Here is a 15,901-nt window from a genome sequence, read left to right as displayed (position 1 = left end):
AAAGGGTTTTCACTACAACAATCAAGCACATTGGTTCCTAGCTGAATTCTGGGTTCTCATGAGGAATACACACTGGTGTATATTCCCCATGAGAACCTAGGAGGCGCAATAACTTACCTCCACTATCAAATGCACACTCCGGTGGTATGCGTTACAGCTTGGAACGCATTAACCTGAAGTGCAATGACGCACTTCCTGTATAACAAGCGTTTTAGTTCCATATGTTCCTGGAAATTATGGTTTTGTTTTGTATCTACTCAGAACCCCAAATCTCAGCTTTGTCTGCTTCCTCCGACTCCAAACTGCTCATCTCTAATAATTATTAAGATGATCTGCTATTACCTTGTCTCCCTCAACAAGACTCTCACTCTCTGTCTTTAGTCTTATTATTTGTCCTTTTGTTTTTTTCCTTTCAATTATATACCTAAAAAAGTTTTACCCTCTTTAACTACTGACTGGGCCACTTTCTGTTCAGTTTGTGCCTTTTCACATCTGATTACCTTCTTAGCCTCCTTCTTTCAAACAAGATACACCTCTTTGTCTTTTTTATTCTGAGTCTGCTTATATTTCCTATAGGTCATCTTTTTTGCTTTCACAATACTTGCAACTTTATTTGCAAACCAAACTGGCTTCCTTTTTCCTTTTTTCCCCTACCATTTTGATACAAAGGTCTGTAGCTTTTAGTATTGCACTTTTTAAGTTTTCCCACCTTTCCTGCATTCCTTTCATAGTTCATCCAGTCTGCCAACAAATCACACATTTTTCCATCTCAACAAAGTCAGCCTACCTAAAATCTAACACCTTTCTTTTTGTGTGGTATTAGTTAGTCTCTGTGTTTATACTAAACCATACTGCTTGCTGGTAATTGGATCCTAGGTTCTTACAAATGGTGACAGAATATCTGACACAAATGTGGGTAAGTAATTTTGCATCTTTGTGAGTGGGCTTCTTCCCTAATTGTTTGAGGGATGCTCCCTGCAAGAAATTCAGAATATCCCTACTTTTAGTGGAACTTGGAAAAGAGAAGGGTCTACATCAGGTAGATTAAAGTCTCCGATGATTATTACCTCTCCTTTTAATGCCATTTTTGTGATGTCCTGTAGCGATGGCCTTGGAGAGTTCCTGTTTAAATGCTGTTTTGACACCACCTAGGAGATTAGTCATGACTGACTGAATCAATATCAGACTTTGATAATGACGGAGAGTTTGTTGACTCAGAGTGATCAGACTGCTGCATACTCAAGGGCTGGCTGGCAAATTTTATTCAGGGGGCGAAACTCGGCTTAGCAGTTTATTAGGAATATTTTAAAGGAAAGAAGTGCAGGTAGCCCAGTGACCCAGCTCCTACCAGAAAAGACCACTAATATAGATAACTGCTCATTTCAGGTACAATGTGGTAGTAGAAACAGGTAGCTGACTTTTAAGGTAATGAACAATTGGAAGACAAGTGAAAGATTGTAATAATTGCTGATAGCCACTGGATGGCAGCAGTATCTCAAAAATATAGTATTTAATCAGTGATGAAATTTTTTGAGAATATAACTTTGTCTATAATCAGGAATTGTTCATAGGAGGAAGCCATGTAACTTTAATTATGAGGATGAGCTGGCGCCAGCATTTCTAGAGAGAAAAATTAAAAAAAACAACCCAACCCCATCCCCCTGTTTTTGGAAATAAAGGCTATTTGCTTAGGGTAATCACTTATGTGAGCCAAAGAGAGACTCTTCACTATATGACCCTATAATATAACTCGCAGGCGGGGAGGCGGCACCGCTGGTTCCAAGACTCTGTTTCTGGCGTACATTATCAAGACAAGTTTCCAAAAAAAATGTTTTTTCGGGACTTGTTAGATTGCGGCCAGAGCAGTCACTATACTGTTGAATGGTGACTGCTCGCAAAAACGAAGAGGAGTGCAAAGCAGCAGATATCCATGATACCTATCTGCTGCGATGCACCTTTCATAAATTTGCGGAGGACACATCGGGACCTGATTTCCACGGTAAGTGCACGATAGTGCACTACTGTGCTTTCTTAAATATGCCCCATGGTATCTGTTCTAAACTTGTGAAACTTTTTCAAATTATAGCTTGTCTTAGTATAACTACCAAATGTTCTTAAATATAGATTGCCTTAGTATAGATTTAATACAGATTGATTGATTTGTTTATTTAAAATAAACTAGCTGTTCCGTTCATAAACATTTAATAAATAACCTGTATTGATGATGGACAACTATTCACTTTACGTTTACCCTGAATTTCGTGCAGTGGGTCCAGTAGCAAACATGAGATATAACAATTAAAATTTATAGCACATACCATAACCAGTGAGGCAGTGACTATAGATTTTAAAATATTCCCAATCAAATGAGATTAGGCTGTCAACGAAATCTGTATAAAAACAACATTAAAGACTATGAAAAATGTAAACATTTAAGATGAACAATTGAATTTATCTATCTTTCTAACAGCTATTGTACTAATTTGTAGTTAATATTAATAATAATATTTATTTAATAATATACAAATACATTTTATAGTAAAATAAACAATGAAACTGAACTGGGGTTGGCCAACCCTGAAACATTGACAAGAATTAACATAGAGTATCTACATATAGATATCTATATGTATATCTACAGTCACTTTTACAACTGTCATGAAACGAGATATCAAACGTGAAAAGGGAGCTCAAAGCCCTATAGTATTCCTTGGCCTTTTGCCCCCATGAAAAGTTTAATTCCTACGTCCACGTCTGTGGGGTCCACTGAAATTACTTTGCATCCTATGTGCATTGCGAGAACTTCAGCACACATGCACATTGCAAGTTTAGCCCAGGGGTCTTTGTCCGGGTGCCTTAAGGAGCCCTGGCATAATAAACTGCAGCTTCATAAAGATAATCATGATCACTTTACCAGCAGGCTCTAACAGCGAATAATGCTATATTCATAATTTCAGAGCTTGATAAATAGAGCAAAATAGAAACCCCATAGATACCTATAGGGACTGGATTTGTAATTGAAGAGACTGGGACCTCAGCATATATCTCCAACTGCAGATTTTGGGGGATTTAAACCTTTTTAGAGATTCAAAAATAGGCCCCTTAATCTGAGTAAATACAAAAAAAATCACAGATACAACTTGGCGCTCAACCTAATATTAAATCATATAGATGAATAGATATACAGCTTAATGCAATTCCTTGTATAAAGGTGCTGGAAACCTTTAAGATACTGGCTGGTAAGTCCATAAAAAAGTCTAGTAAGAAAAAGCAAAGGTGCACCTAGTGAAGTATTTAGGAGGTAATAGCTAATACAGGTGATACTAATATACCAGTTATACATATCGATAAGGCAAATTATCTAAAATGTCGAATGGACCTGCAACAGATGTTCTTTCTGCGCCCATTCAACAATTGTCCGAAGTGTGTGTCGTGCGGGAATGCATCTTAAATGTACCTCAAAATAAAGATGAAGATAAAGTTATCAGTGAGACAAGCATTCAGTACAAATGAAAGATGAAGGCTGATTGCAGGGAAATAATGCAATCACTATTTTTTGGGGTTCAGTCTTCAACCTCAGTTCACACTGAATGCTCCTGTGTACAGAAATCTTATGTTCCATATTCCCTATTTTAAGATAAAAAAGGAGAAGCAAATAGATGAAGATGTGAGATAGATAGGTAAGGAAAATGTAGGCAGAGAATAGAATGAGTGGCATGAGAGAAAAGGCTGAAAAGATATTTGTCAAAATAGTAAACAAGCAGAGATTGAAATAGAAGGAGGAATGATACATTAGAAAATGGGTACAGAAAAATCAAAAGATTAAAGGGGATGCAATTAAGGAGCACAAACAATTTTGTTAGAAGCTGACAGCAATGTTTCCAAGAACACGAGGAACCAGTAAATAGAGAAATGAGAAGCCATTTAGCATGGGAAATTGTGAATAATGGCAAAAGTGAAAATAGGATGTGAGAAAAGGAGAAGAGATAAGAGGAACACTTAAAGAAATAAAGGGAAATAAAAGAAATATACCTAAATTTAAAGATTTAAAAATATCATTTTTATTTATGTAATGAATAACATGCAACATGCCACCAGTGTCTGATATTTTACATATTTTTGTTGGCATAGATCACTTTTAAGTGCATGAACTGTACCAACATACATCTCCTGCCTCGCTTGTCTCAAAATATCTCCCAACTCGACACCTCCGCTCTACATAAAGTCTGTGTCTCTCATCCAATCTCATTACGTGCTCCCATTCCTGGTTACATTACTTTTTTCGGGTTGCACCCCCTCACACAATAAGACTTTCCTCTTGTCATCAAACCTTGAAGTGTTCTTTGAAACCCACCTCTTCAGGCTTATAATATTCCTCAACCACCCTCTTAATCTCACTAGGTTACCCTATTACCACCCTTTACACAGTTCACACAAGACAACAACCTTCTGATTGCCTGACCAACGTTACTGTGTGACCAACGTTACTGTGTGACTCATATAGCCCACTAAGCGCTTTATCTTTGAATTCTGGCTGAACCAAAATGCAATATGTAGCACTTACCCTCATGTATCAGACACCCATTGTCTTATAAATTGTAAGCTTGTGAGCATGGCTTCTTACCTCTCTGTCTGTCTGTATGACACAGTATTATTTTGCTTTGACATAAAGAAATATTACTGAGACCAGAGGTTCTGAAGTCTCAGAAGAAGCTCACTGAAATGTCCTGCAATGTCATTTAAACATCACACACCCTGTTACTACTTAAGAGCTTTAAGTTCTGACATAATTTTGGTTGGAAATAAACTCATGACCCCCATAGCTGTGAGACAGCAATGCTAACATCTGTGCCATTGTGCTGCTACTAACATGAGAATCACTTTCTCTTAAGCACCTGATGGTGGGATGACTGAGCACACTTAAGACAGGTATGGCAACCTGTTATAATCAATAATGTTTATGTCAAGAAGAAAAGTACCCATGGTTAAGGATTTAAAAGCAAAGGCTGGATCATTAAACTGTAGTTAGTACTCTGGGGTTAATAGTTTAATTAAGGGAGTACACCCATCTGATGTCATATGGGAGAACAAGGCATAGCACATAAGTTAGATGGGCGGAGAGTTAAGCAGTCTCTTGGCTTCTGAACGTTGGTGGATAAGTATCACTGTGTTCCCTGCCTGTCCCCTAGTGCATTTTTTCATTGGTTTCTACTTTCATCCTCTTGCTTTTTCTCTCTTTGCCTGTCTTTTCGCTCATTCTATTTTTCCTCCATTTTTTCCCCCTTGTTGTGTATTGTTTGTATTGTGTTTTGTTTTTTTGATTGTTGTTTTATTGTTTGCTGGGATGCAGCCTTTATCCCCTCCCCCACTTTTCTTTTAATCTAATCTGTTCTTTCCCTGTCTCCCCTTCACCACTCATTTTCCTGCCTGCCCCTCTTTCTATTTTATTCCCGTTTTCTCCCCGTTTTTCTTTCCCCTTTTGGTCTTCTCCCTGTGTGCGCCACCCCCCACCCCCCCCCCAACCCTTTGTGTTTCACTTCCCCCCTCCGTGGGGACTCATTGGCTTTCTGTTCATTGTCTACCCACCGATGCGATCGCACGGCAGAGGGTTGACACACTGACAGGGCCGCGCCGCGAACCGGAAGTGACGTTTCACGGCCAGTATTCCGGCGCATCCCTGAGCGGTGGCAGGCTTGGGGAGCGTCGGGGGTGGTTGGGGAGATTCCGCTTGTTATTGGGGGCTAAAGGGCGGTAGGGGTGGTGGTTCCCCCCTCTGCAACTTGGGACACTAGGTCCTGTGGCTATACTTTTTTTGGGGGGTTAGCCCCCTCCAACATGTGTACATTAGGTTTAAATGATACAGTATAATAGGAAGTATATAAATCACTCGTGTGACCAGTTACATATATATATATCACACTGTGGGACTGAGTCACACCCCCTACCCACCAATGGTAGGCCCAGGTAGACTGCTGGGCACAGCAGCAGGCTGGGAGGAGTAGCCGAGCCCCTCGGCATGGACAGACCTTAATGCAAGTTGAGTTTAAGTATGTCACTAGGGCATACTTGTGGTGTTATAGATACGGACCATTCACTTTGTAAGTTATACCAATAAAGTGCAAATGGGAATCTTAAACATTGCATCCTCAGGATATGCGGAGACGTATATGGAGTGTCCATGGTACACGCACTTCTTTCTTTGTTTCTGTTTATGAGTTGTGGCTAATGTGTGGGCACATCCTCTTTATGATTCGAGGGAGTAGTGCCATTGTACAGACTATAATCATTTTTTAAGTGGGTAATGGCTTCTCTCGGTGCGTTTTTCCAGCATCATGTACAGGCCTCAGTTTGCTGTACTGGCCTTTGTACGTTAGAGGGGTTTTCCCTTTATAAAGATGGGAGGGTGTTCACATTTCTCTTAGGGCTCAGGTGGGCAGTCAATTTATGGCTGCGGGGCGTGACGCCAACCCTCAGCGTAAGTCACCTTTCCACCAGCGGTTCTGTAGGCGGAAGGTGGGGTATCGACACTGTGGCTAGGTCTTGGTCCAGGAGCAGGTCTGGGCATAATCGCACTAAAGGGGACAAGCAATCTGGTGATCAATCTGCCAGACAGCACAGAGTTCACAGATAGTGTACAGGAGAGGGCAGTGGTCTGCAGCTTGGGACTCCCTGTCTCAGGTTCAGTCAGTAACATGTCTCTCCCAGCAGATGTCAGAGTCACTGTGGTGGACCGGTTTGTTGCGTCCGTGAGCAGTGGAGGACACGCGGGAGTGGAAGGTCAGTTTAGCGGCCCTGAGGGCGGTTCCTTTCTGCCAGGTGAGATCAATATGTATGATCTACCTGATTACAGCCTTGTTGTCGAATGGTCATAACTCAGTATTGAATCCTCTGGCTCCGGGGACTGCTCCCAGAAAGTTGTTAAGAAGTTGCGCAAGCATTTCGTAACGGGCAAGGTTGAGCGGGTGGTGTTTTTAGGTAGGTTCTCATCTCACCGGGACAGAGTATGGGGAACTGCGCTAGTTCGGCCATATTTTCAGGGGGTTAGAGTTTCTATCCAGGACAGGATTGTTAAAGGTAAGGCATAGCTATGTTTGCTGTGTTCAAGCAGGCTAAGATGGCAGTATGCGAGGCGTCTTCACGAGGTGGCGGGAGTGAAGCTCGCTATGAGTTGTATAACACTGGTTTTTCAGCCTGGGCCGCTGTTATCCCTTCGACAGAACTAGTTGCCCAAACTGAGTGGCGTGCAGGTTCTCCTACACTTGCCTCAAATTGGTAGGGGGACACTCTGCAATATCTGTTGAGAAGGCAGTCAGGAGGAGAGGGGCCCGGTAATCAGCCTCCGCAAGGCCTAGAGTAGGTAGCATCACCAATTACTGGGGTTAGCATGAAATGATGGCTCGATCTCTACTCACTCGAGGGGTAGGTAGAGTTTTGTAGGGGCTGGATTTTGTACGGGATTCAGGTTACCTAATGGAGGCCTGATTAAGACAGCCGATGTAGTTATCCTGAATTCTGCCAGTTTATTATCCTGAGGTGTTGGCGGACAAAGCTCGGGAGGAGATTGCGTTGGGGGCATATGTGTACCCCCACTTTTTCAGATCCACGGTGGGGGGTGGTTTCTGGAAGGCGATAGGAAAAATCAGGCTGATCTCAGACCTGTCATTCCTTCACGTTGCATCGGTAAATAATGATGTCCCTGAGAAGTTCTGCTGTATTGTATGTCAGTCCTTTGGAAGCTGTGCTAAACATGGAGAGGGGCTTTTTGGTTCCAGAGTGTTGTTGGCAAATAGGTGATATTTTGATGGTTTTCGTTTGCTGCTGGGCCAGCCTGAACAGTTTCCCTTTATGGGGATTCAGGATAGACAATGGCTTTTACGTGGGCAGGTGCCATTTACTTCCTACACTGGTGCGTCTCTGAGGGCACAGGCCGTCTTGGGGTTGCCAGTACAGAGATGCTTTCTGGTAATGGGCCAACTATACAAAGAAATTGTGTTTTTGGTAAGAGGCTCTTTTCCATTCCCTGAGTGTTGCAGTCGTGCTTGGGAAGACAGATTATCAAACAACATGGCTGTTGTTCCATGGCTTTGATATAGGCACGGTCTCGGGCCTTTGTGCACTCCCTTTAGACAAGGTAGGGTAAGCTACGCACCCGGATAGCCGAGGTGCTTAAGACCTCGTGAGTGACTTTGAGGCAGACACAATCCATACTGGGGGTTTTCAATTGAGGTGATCGGGTGATTCCCATGGGGCGTTTATTCTGTCGGTAAGTGGGGGCGGGCGATGGATGGGAGCAAGTGTCTCTCTGTCATAGCCATCTTTCTGCCGAGATCCAAGTGGATTTGACAGTTTGGGATCTGTTCTGGCAGGATTGTATCGGAGGGCGTTTATGGCCAGTGATCCTGTGTCTAGCTGGGAGTTGGAACTCTTTATGGACACAGCCGGGGCGGTAGGTTTTTGGGGCCTACTTTGCTGGGGACTGGTACGCTGCACCTTGGCCCGGCAAATGGGTGCAGTCCGGTTGAACTGCTAACTTTAGGCTCCTAGCTATCTGCCAAATAGTGGTAGCTGTGGGTGGACGTGTTTGTGGATAACCAGTAGTTTTCCAGAGTGATAACCTCGAAGTAGGACAGGCCATTTATCAGTTATGGGATACTTCGCTTCCAATTATTACCCTGTGTCGCAGGTTGATATTGCAATGTTTTGTCATAGGACATCTGCTCCCAGGCACTGCACGTTCCCGGTGTTGAGAATGCTCAGGTGGACGTTTGTCAGGGGCATCCTAAAGGGTTCCCCTGGTCCCACTTAGGTCAGGTCGGAATAGAGGGCCTGGTCATATCATTCAGTGCTCCTGCCCCACGGAAGAAGTATCGTGTGGCTTTGGTAGTTCTGGTGCACTTGCCAGAGCCGTGGACAGGGCGCTAATGAAAATGGGTACAAGCTAGCATTTGTTTAGGGGTTTCAACCCAGTATAACTCTGAATAACTCTGGCAAGGGCTCCGACAGGAATATCATTCTGCGCTAGGTTGTGGGGGAAGGACAACTACACCAGAAGTTTTTTCATGTCAAAGGTGTGAGGATTGAAAGGTTGGGCAAGGGAATGGCCGGTACCCCGTGGAAAAATTAATGGAAGCGGGTGGAAAGGGCGCGGGATGCGCATGAGGTCGCAGTGGTTGCGTTGCTTGTATCATGGTATATTTGTGCCTTTCAGGTGAGTAAACTAATTGCCTCTTCTAGGTTTACTCCTTTGTTGGGTATGCTAGCACAGCATGTGTTGATCTCCTCCTCTTAGGTATGCGGTAAAGTGAGGAGCTCAAAATTAGACCAGCTTGGTAGATAGTGCTGAGCTACAATGTCTCCAAAGGATGGTTCGCTGTTTGTTGACGGCAACAATGAGGGAATTTCGCTTGCTTATGGCTTGAATGCATGGTCCCAATTCTGGTGCATTGAACGTTTCTCCACTCACCAAGTATCAGTTTTGGTGGTATGCAAGCAAATTTTGGGCGCACTAGGCCTGGACAGTTTTCATTTCGGCAACCATTCCTGCCGAATCTGGGCTGCCACATCTGCAGCGGTTGCTGTCAGGAGCTTGGAGGTGGAAATCAAATGTGTGTTATGTACAACTTTCTCTTCTTTCTTGACCTTTCCCCTCACTTTTTCTTTCTGCTGCGGCTACACAGGGTTTCAGCTGCTTGTTGCCTTTGGAAGCGCAAAGGGATTTGTCCATTTTTTCCTCTAAAAAGTGGGCCTGATTGGCACTTGGCGCCATGAGGTTTTATGGTTTTACCTTCGCTTGTGTTTCTGCTCCCCTCTTTGTTTCCCTCTTTAGCTTTTGTGAGCATGTGCACCTCTGGTGGAAGGTTCTGCGTGGGTGCAGAGTATGAGTGGTCTCAACGAGCCTTAATGCTTCCTTTTCTTACTCTTTTTCTTTTTCATTTTCAATTACTAGGAAGGTTGACTACCGTGGCTTATGTATGCTAATGCTTTGTTGTGCTTTCCTTTACAGACCACTGTACCCCGTGGCCTATTTGGGTTGTTATGCACATTTTGTCGCTATTCAATAACGATTGTCGAATCTCGATTTGTGTTTCCAACGCACAAATATTTATTCTCAAAAAGTAGCAGAATAATTCAAGCGAAATAATAATAAGTACAGCCGTTACTTGTCGCAGGCGCTCTGGATCCAGTGAACAGTCATTCAGGTCTGAAGTCTGTGGTCAAAGATGACTGTCCACTAGATGAAAAGCTCCTGCTTATATGCAGATAGAAATACAGTGAAACAATGCAGATGACGTGGCTTGCTTATTTTGGTCCAGGCTTCAGGAGGGTCCAGGGTGTTGCAGATCATAGGCTAATTCAAAACAAATTATCCAAAGGTGGGGGTCATCTCTCCAGGGGATGTGTTCCGACTTTCCCGCCAAGAATCCAGTCTCAACTAGTCTATTAGCATTTTATAATCAGCATCACTTTAAAGGTTTATTCCCTAACATCAATAACTAGAGTATGCAATGTGCGATCTCTTCGCCGAATGAACCGGACAGCTGCTGATGAATAGGGGATTAAAATGATACTAGACATGACACCTTTCCTTTAACCTGAACCATATGTTTTACTAACATGCATATAACTTATAATATTACACATAAATACTACTATATTTCGACATAAATAACTATGTGTTGTAGACTATAAAATACAGAAAAGGGCGCTAGCAGAAGACCTGCTGTGTATAAAACAGCTGCCTCTAAAAAGAGCTAGGCTACAAGCCTAGACCAAAAGCAAAATAATAAAAGATAATCAGGGGCGCTAGTTATAACACTTCACATCAGATTTATTTAAATACATAAAATATGCAACATTTATAAAAATGACCTTCAACACCACAGATAATGTAGTGTATCATACAAGGGGTAAGATTGACAGTAGAATCTATGATCCTCTGGTACACAATGCTCTTAAAGAATCATCTTCATATGGTATTTACATTCCATTTCAAATAAAGCAACCCTTGTAACCAAACGTGCAAATTTGGAGCAGTTCACAAAAGTGTCGATTATATTAGCAAAACTCGGTGCGTTTCTGTTGGCATATATTTCTCTTGGCAGAATGGAAATTCAAGAATGAGACATATTCATTCAAACGTATCCAGCCTGTGGTTTAACGAAAACACTAACAGAAATGATCCCTTGTTGGAATATATTCAAAAAGTCTCAATATTCATGCCCATATAGCGATGGAAGCTTCATATAGAGTCACACCGGTAATGTGTACAAATCGCAAATTCCCATTTTGCATATGTACAATCAACAGGTCCAATTGAATGAACCGTTACTCCAACCAGCACTATCCAGCAAACTGCATATAATTGAAAAGACCCACTAGCAAACCACAGCCTGTGTGGAGCTCACCATACGTTTAGGAGAGAGGTCGTCTGTTCCTTTGTGCAGCTTCACAAGCCTTCCTGTATATACCCGTCTCTTTCATTCACCATATGTAGTGGGGCACTTATCGGACCAAGTGTACGCTGTTGAAAAACCCTGGGGTCACTTCACCGCTGGTAAAAGCCGGTATTTGGCAAGCTTGACGTGTTTCTCGGCTATAGCCGTTTACTCAGAAGCTAAATGAATCCCAAGATGTGTCCAAAGTATTCAAATGCACCTGCGGGTCTCCAATTAGTCGTTTAATTACGTTCAGTCCCGGATAACCACATAACTTTGTTAGTTTATAACTCCGCAACTGGCAAGCGTATGCAAGCCGCAGTAAATTAGAATAAGGTCTCTGTCTAAACATTACTATCACAAAATTTATTTCATCATAAGCATATGCTGCATAAAAATATACATATTTCGGCAACTAACTTCAAGTAGAAAAAAAGATAAATAAATTTACATGCATCCATAATAGTGCCGATTCATATTACTCATACATAGAGCAATCCTAATCTTATCTCCTCTATTGGAGTATTAAAAAAATATATATAAGTATACAAAGTAAACAAATAAAAACTATTGTATAAAAATAGAGATAGAAATCATTTAGTTCTTATTCTCCTTATAAAGCCACTGAAGGCAACATGTCCAAATTCCGGACTTATTCAATTCTGTCTTACTGATAGCGCTGTTCTCTCATTTTTGTCCTCAAATGCAGAAAAATATATCATTGTTGAACAAGTATTAGTAAATGGAAATAATAATAAAAGACTAATATAAAAATTATTAAAAATTAATATAAAGAAGATAATAACTAAAAACATATATAGCTTAGCCTCCCACACTACAGTCTCGAGAGGTCCCCCCTCCTGGTTTTAACCTCATTGAACCTTGCTTAGCTAGAGAATTGGACTTACATTCTATTCCCTTGCTACAAGGTAATATGGTTATAATTGAGAAGTTTAGTAATATAAACACATCAAATTATACCAAAACCTATCTATATAAACCAGATCACAAATTATTTAACTCTATACAATCATTGAGGCCATTTGGTGACAGAGTTTTTAATTTAAAAATCCAGTAGGCTTCACGTCTACAGAGGAGGTTGAACCTATCGCCCCCTCTGTTTGTAACATTTATCTGTTCTATAGCTTTTACCAATAGACCTGACAGCTTGGTGCCCTGACACACATTAATGTGGTCCGATAGGGAATGTGACCTTAAGTTCCTCATTATGTTTCGATAGTGTTCTCGGAAGCGTACTCCCAAAGTTCTAATCGTGCGCCGATATATTGTTTTCCGCACTTGCAACTAATAGCATAGATTATAAAGGTTGATTGACAGTCGAGGGTTTTTTCAATAGGAAATGTTTCCCCTGATGTAAAAGAGGTGAAATCCGTGGCTTTGTGGTCTGCATATACACATGACATACATTTTAATTTCCCACATTTGAAAAATCCCTTTCCTCTACTAAGCCATCTTTCTGCATGTGAGATTTAAACTGGGGCAGAAGTCTTATTTTTCCCTTTATAAAAACTTGGAGCCAATCTCTCTTTTAAGTTCCTCGCTCTTCTAAAGACTGTTATTTCGTTCTTCTCAATCATATGTCCGATATAATCATCAAGTTCCAAAAGGGACGCATTCTTATGAACAATTTGTTTGATTTGTTTAGCGTAACTGTTATATTGAGTTACAAAGACCAAAGATCTATCCTTCGAAACACGTCTGCCAGAATCTTTCAAAAGTTTACATCTGTCAAGTTTCATAGCTTCGTCATAGGCTTTATCTAAAATATGGCTTGGATAGCCCAACTCTACAAATGATTTATATAATATTGCCGCATGCGTCTCATATTCTTCCTGCCTGGAGCAGTTCCTCCGTATCCTTAAAAATTGGCCTTTAGGGATATTCGTTTTCCAGGTTCTATGATGGCCACTGGAAAAATGTAAATAATTACACGTATCTACTTCCTTCATGTGATTTTCAGTCACAATCTTATCCTGATAAATACTTAAAAATATATCTAAAAAATGAATCTTAGATTGATGGTGATTACTGGTAAATTTTAGACCAAACGGGTTGGAGTTTAAATGAGAGACAAAATGAGAGATGGACTGCTGATCACCATCCCAGATGAAAAACATGTCATCTATGTAGCGCCCATAAAGGACCGGGCTCCCCCCAAATGCTGAATCCCACACATGGGACTCCTCAAAGAGGCCCATGTAGAGATTTGCATAACTAGGGGCGAACCTGGTCCCCATGGCCGTCCAGAGGGTCTGAAGATAATAAGTTGAGTCAAACAGAAAGTAATTATGATATAAAATAAATTTGATGGCAGACTGTAAAAAGTTTTTCAAACAGATATCTAGATGTTCTTGCTTATCCAAAAAGACCTTAATGGCATTCAATCCTAAGGCGTGAGGGATGTTCGAGTATAAAGATAGTACGTCACATGTAAGGAAATAATAAATTGGCTTCCATGCTATACCCTGGATCATTCTCAAGAAACTCGTGGTATCCTTAATATGGGATCTTAAGGTAGAGACAATAGGTTGGAGGTAATGGTCTACAAAAGAGGAGAGGTTGCTTGTCAGGGACCCGATGCCCAAGATTATAGGTCTCCCGGGTGGGTTACTCAGGGTCTTATGGATCTTGGGCAAATGGTAGTAGGTGGGAACCACCGGGTATTGATTATAAATATAGCCCATAATGTCTTTTGAAATTGCACCCTCCTCAAGAGCATCTTTTAATAGGTTTTTTAGGGCTTGTTGATATACCTTAGTAGGGTCACTTTTTAACTTTATATAGGAGTTGGGATCTTCCAATTGTCTCAACGCTTCCCTATGGTAATCTAGCCTATCTTGTATGACCAGACCCCCTTCCTTGTCAGCTGGTTTAATTATAATCCCCTGATCAGCAACCAGGTCTTTGAGGGCTTTTCTCTTTAAAGAGGACAAATTGTCTCTATTATATTCATTAGTAGATTTTTCACAGAGTGTTCTAAAATCCTCTATGTTTTTTTTTATAGAAGCTATCTATTAGTGGTCCTTTGAACTGAAGGGGGTAGAAATTTGATTGTCTCTTAAATTTCTCCACCTTAGATGAAGTATTGATATCAAATATATTCACTGGTGACATATAATCTAAAGTACCATTCTCCTCTTCGAGTGACTCTAAGCAAGAGAGAGCTGTTTGGTCTTCCTTATCTAATATAATAGGTATAACGTCATCAGACATTCCCTTAATAGCCTTACTTGCAAAATAACGTTTCCTGCTAAGTGACCGTACAAATCTATTAAGATCAACAAAAAGATTGAATAGATTTGGTTTATTCGTCGGTGCGAACTTCAAACCTTTTTGGAGGAGTCTCAGTTCAGATTGAGTTAGAGGAGGATAAATTAAAAATTCCTTTACCGGTTAATTTAGTTTTATATTTTTGGCCTGATTTGAGGGTCCCTCCCCTGGATCCTCTGTTTTGCTTCCTCTTGATCTTTTTGAAAAATTTCGTCCCTGGCTTCCTTGATGGTAATGATTTGGGGGGGAGCCTCTCCCTAAAAAAGAGGCATTTGGCGTCTCAGGGGGAGATTTTTTATTATATAATCGTGTATCCGTTTCTTCATATGAGTCTAAAATGCTATATCGGGAACCTCTAGATTGGTAATCTTTTTTCTCAAACTCAACTTGTGGGCGGTCCTTAGTTTTCTCATTTCTATTGGAATAAGAGTAATTAGTATGTTTGGGGCTATCCCTATCTATATTTTCATTGTAATTTCTAGACATCCTATTTGATAGTGGATCTGGAGAAGTGGGTGGTCTATGAGTTTTATTTCTAGATGCATCTCCTAGAGTCCGGGTTTTATTGGCGACTAAAGGTAACCTAGTTCTCCTGGGAGACATAGATCTATCTGAATATTTAGGAAACCACTTCCTTCCATTCGTTGAGCCTTTCCTCCTGCCCGGGGAGGAGTTTCTCAAATTTCTGTTATAAGTCCTGACTCTATCTTCATCGTAATCTTCCTTATCTCGTTTTAATTTCATGTCTTTCCGTACTATTAATGAGTTTTCAAAATCAATAATTTTTTTATTGATTTTATTATCTCGTTCTTAAACGCCTTCAAAGGACTCAAACTTTTGAAGTGACTCCTGTATTTTTTCTATCTCTAATTGTGTGGACTCAAACTTGCTATTCCTATACTTAACCAGCAGTCTCATTAGGTTAAAAGAGCAGTTGTCAAGAACACTCTTCCATTCCCCAGTGAAACTGCTGTCATCTTGAAATGAGGAAGATATAAACACACGTAACCCTCTGGGTATAATACCGATGTCTAAGTATTTTTGTAAGGTGGCTGAGTTCCACCAATGTCTAGTTTCAGAAAGGCAGAGTGATTCCAATTTGGAAAAAAAGATAACTCATCTCTATGCCTCTATCTGATATTATTTCTTTCGGTTTTGGATCCACTTGAGAGGAG

The sequence above is a fragment of the Mixophyes fleayi genome, chromosome 4 (assembly GCF_038048845.1).
Source record: "Mixophyes fleayi isolate aMixFle1 chromosome 4, aMixFle1.hap1, whole genome shotgun sequence".
In the NCBI taxonomy this organism is placed as follows: Eukaryota; Metazoa; Chordata; class Amphibia; order Anura; family Limnodynastidae; genus Mixophyes; species Mixophyes fleayi.
The sequence above is the reverse complement of the archived record's forward strand: the minus strand, read 5'-3'. Positions refer to the sequence as shown.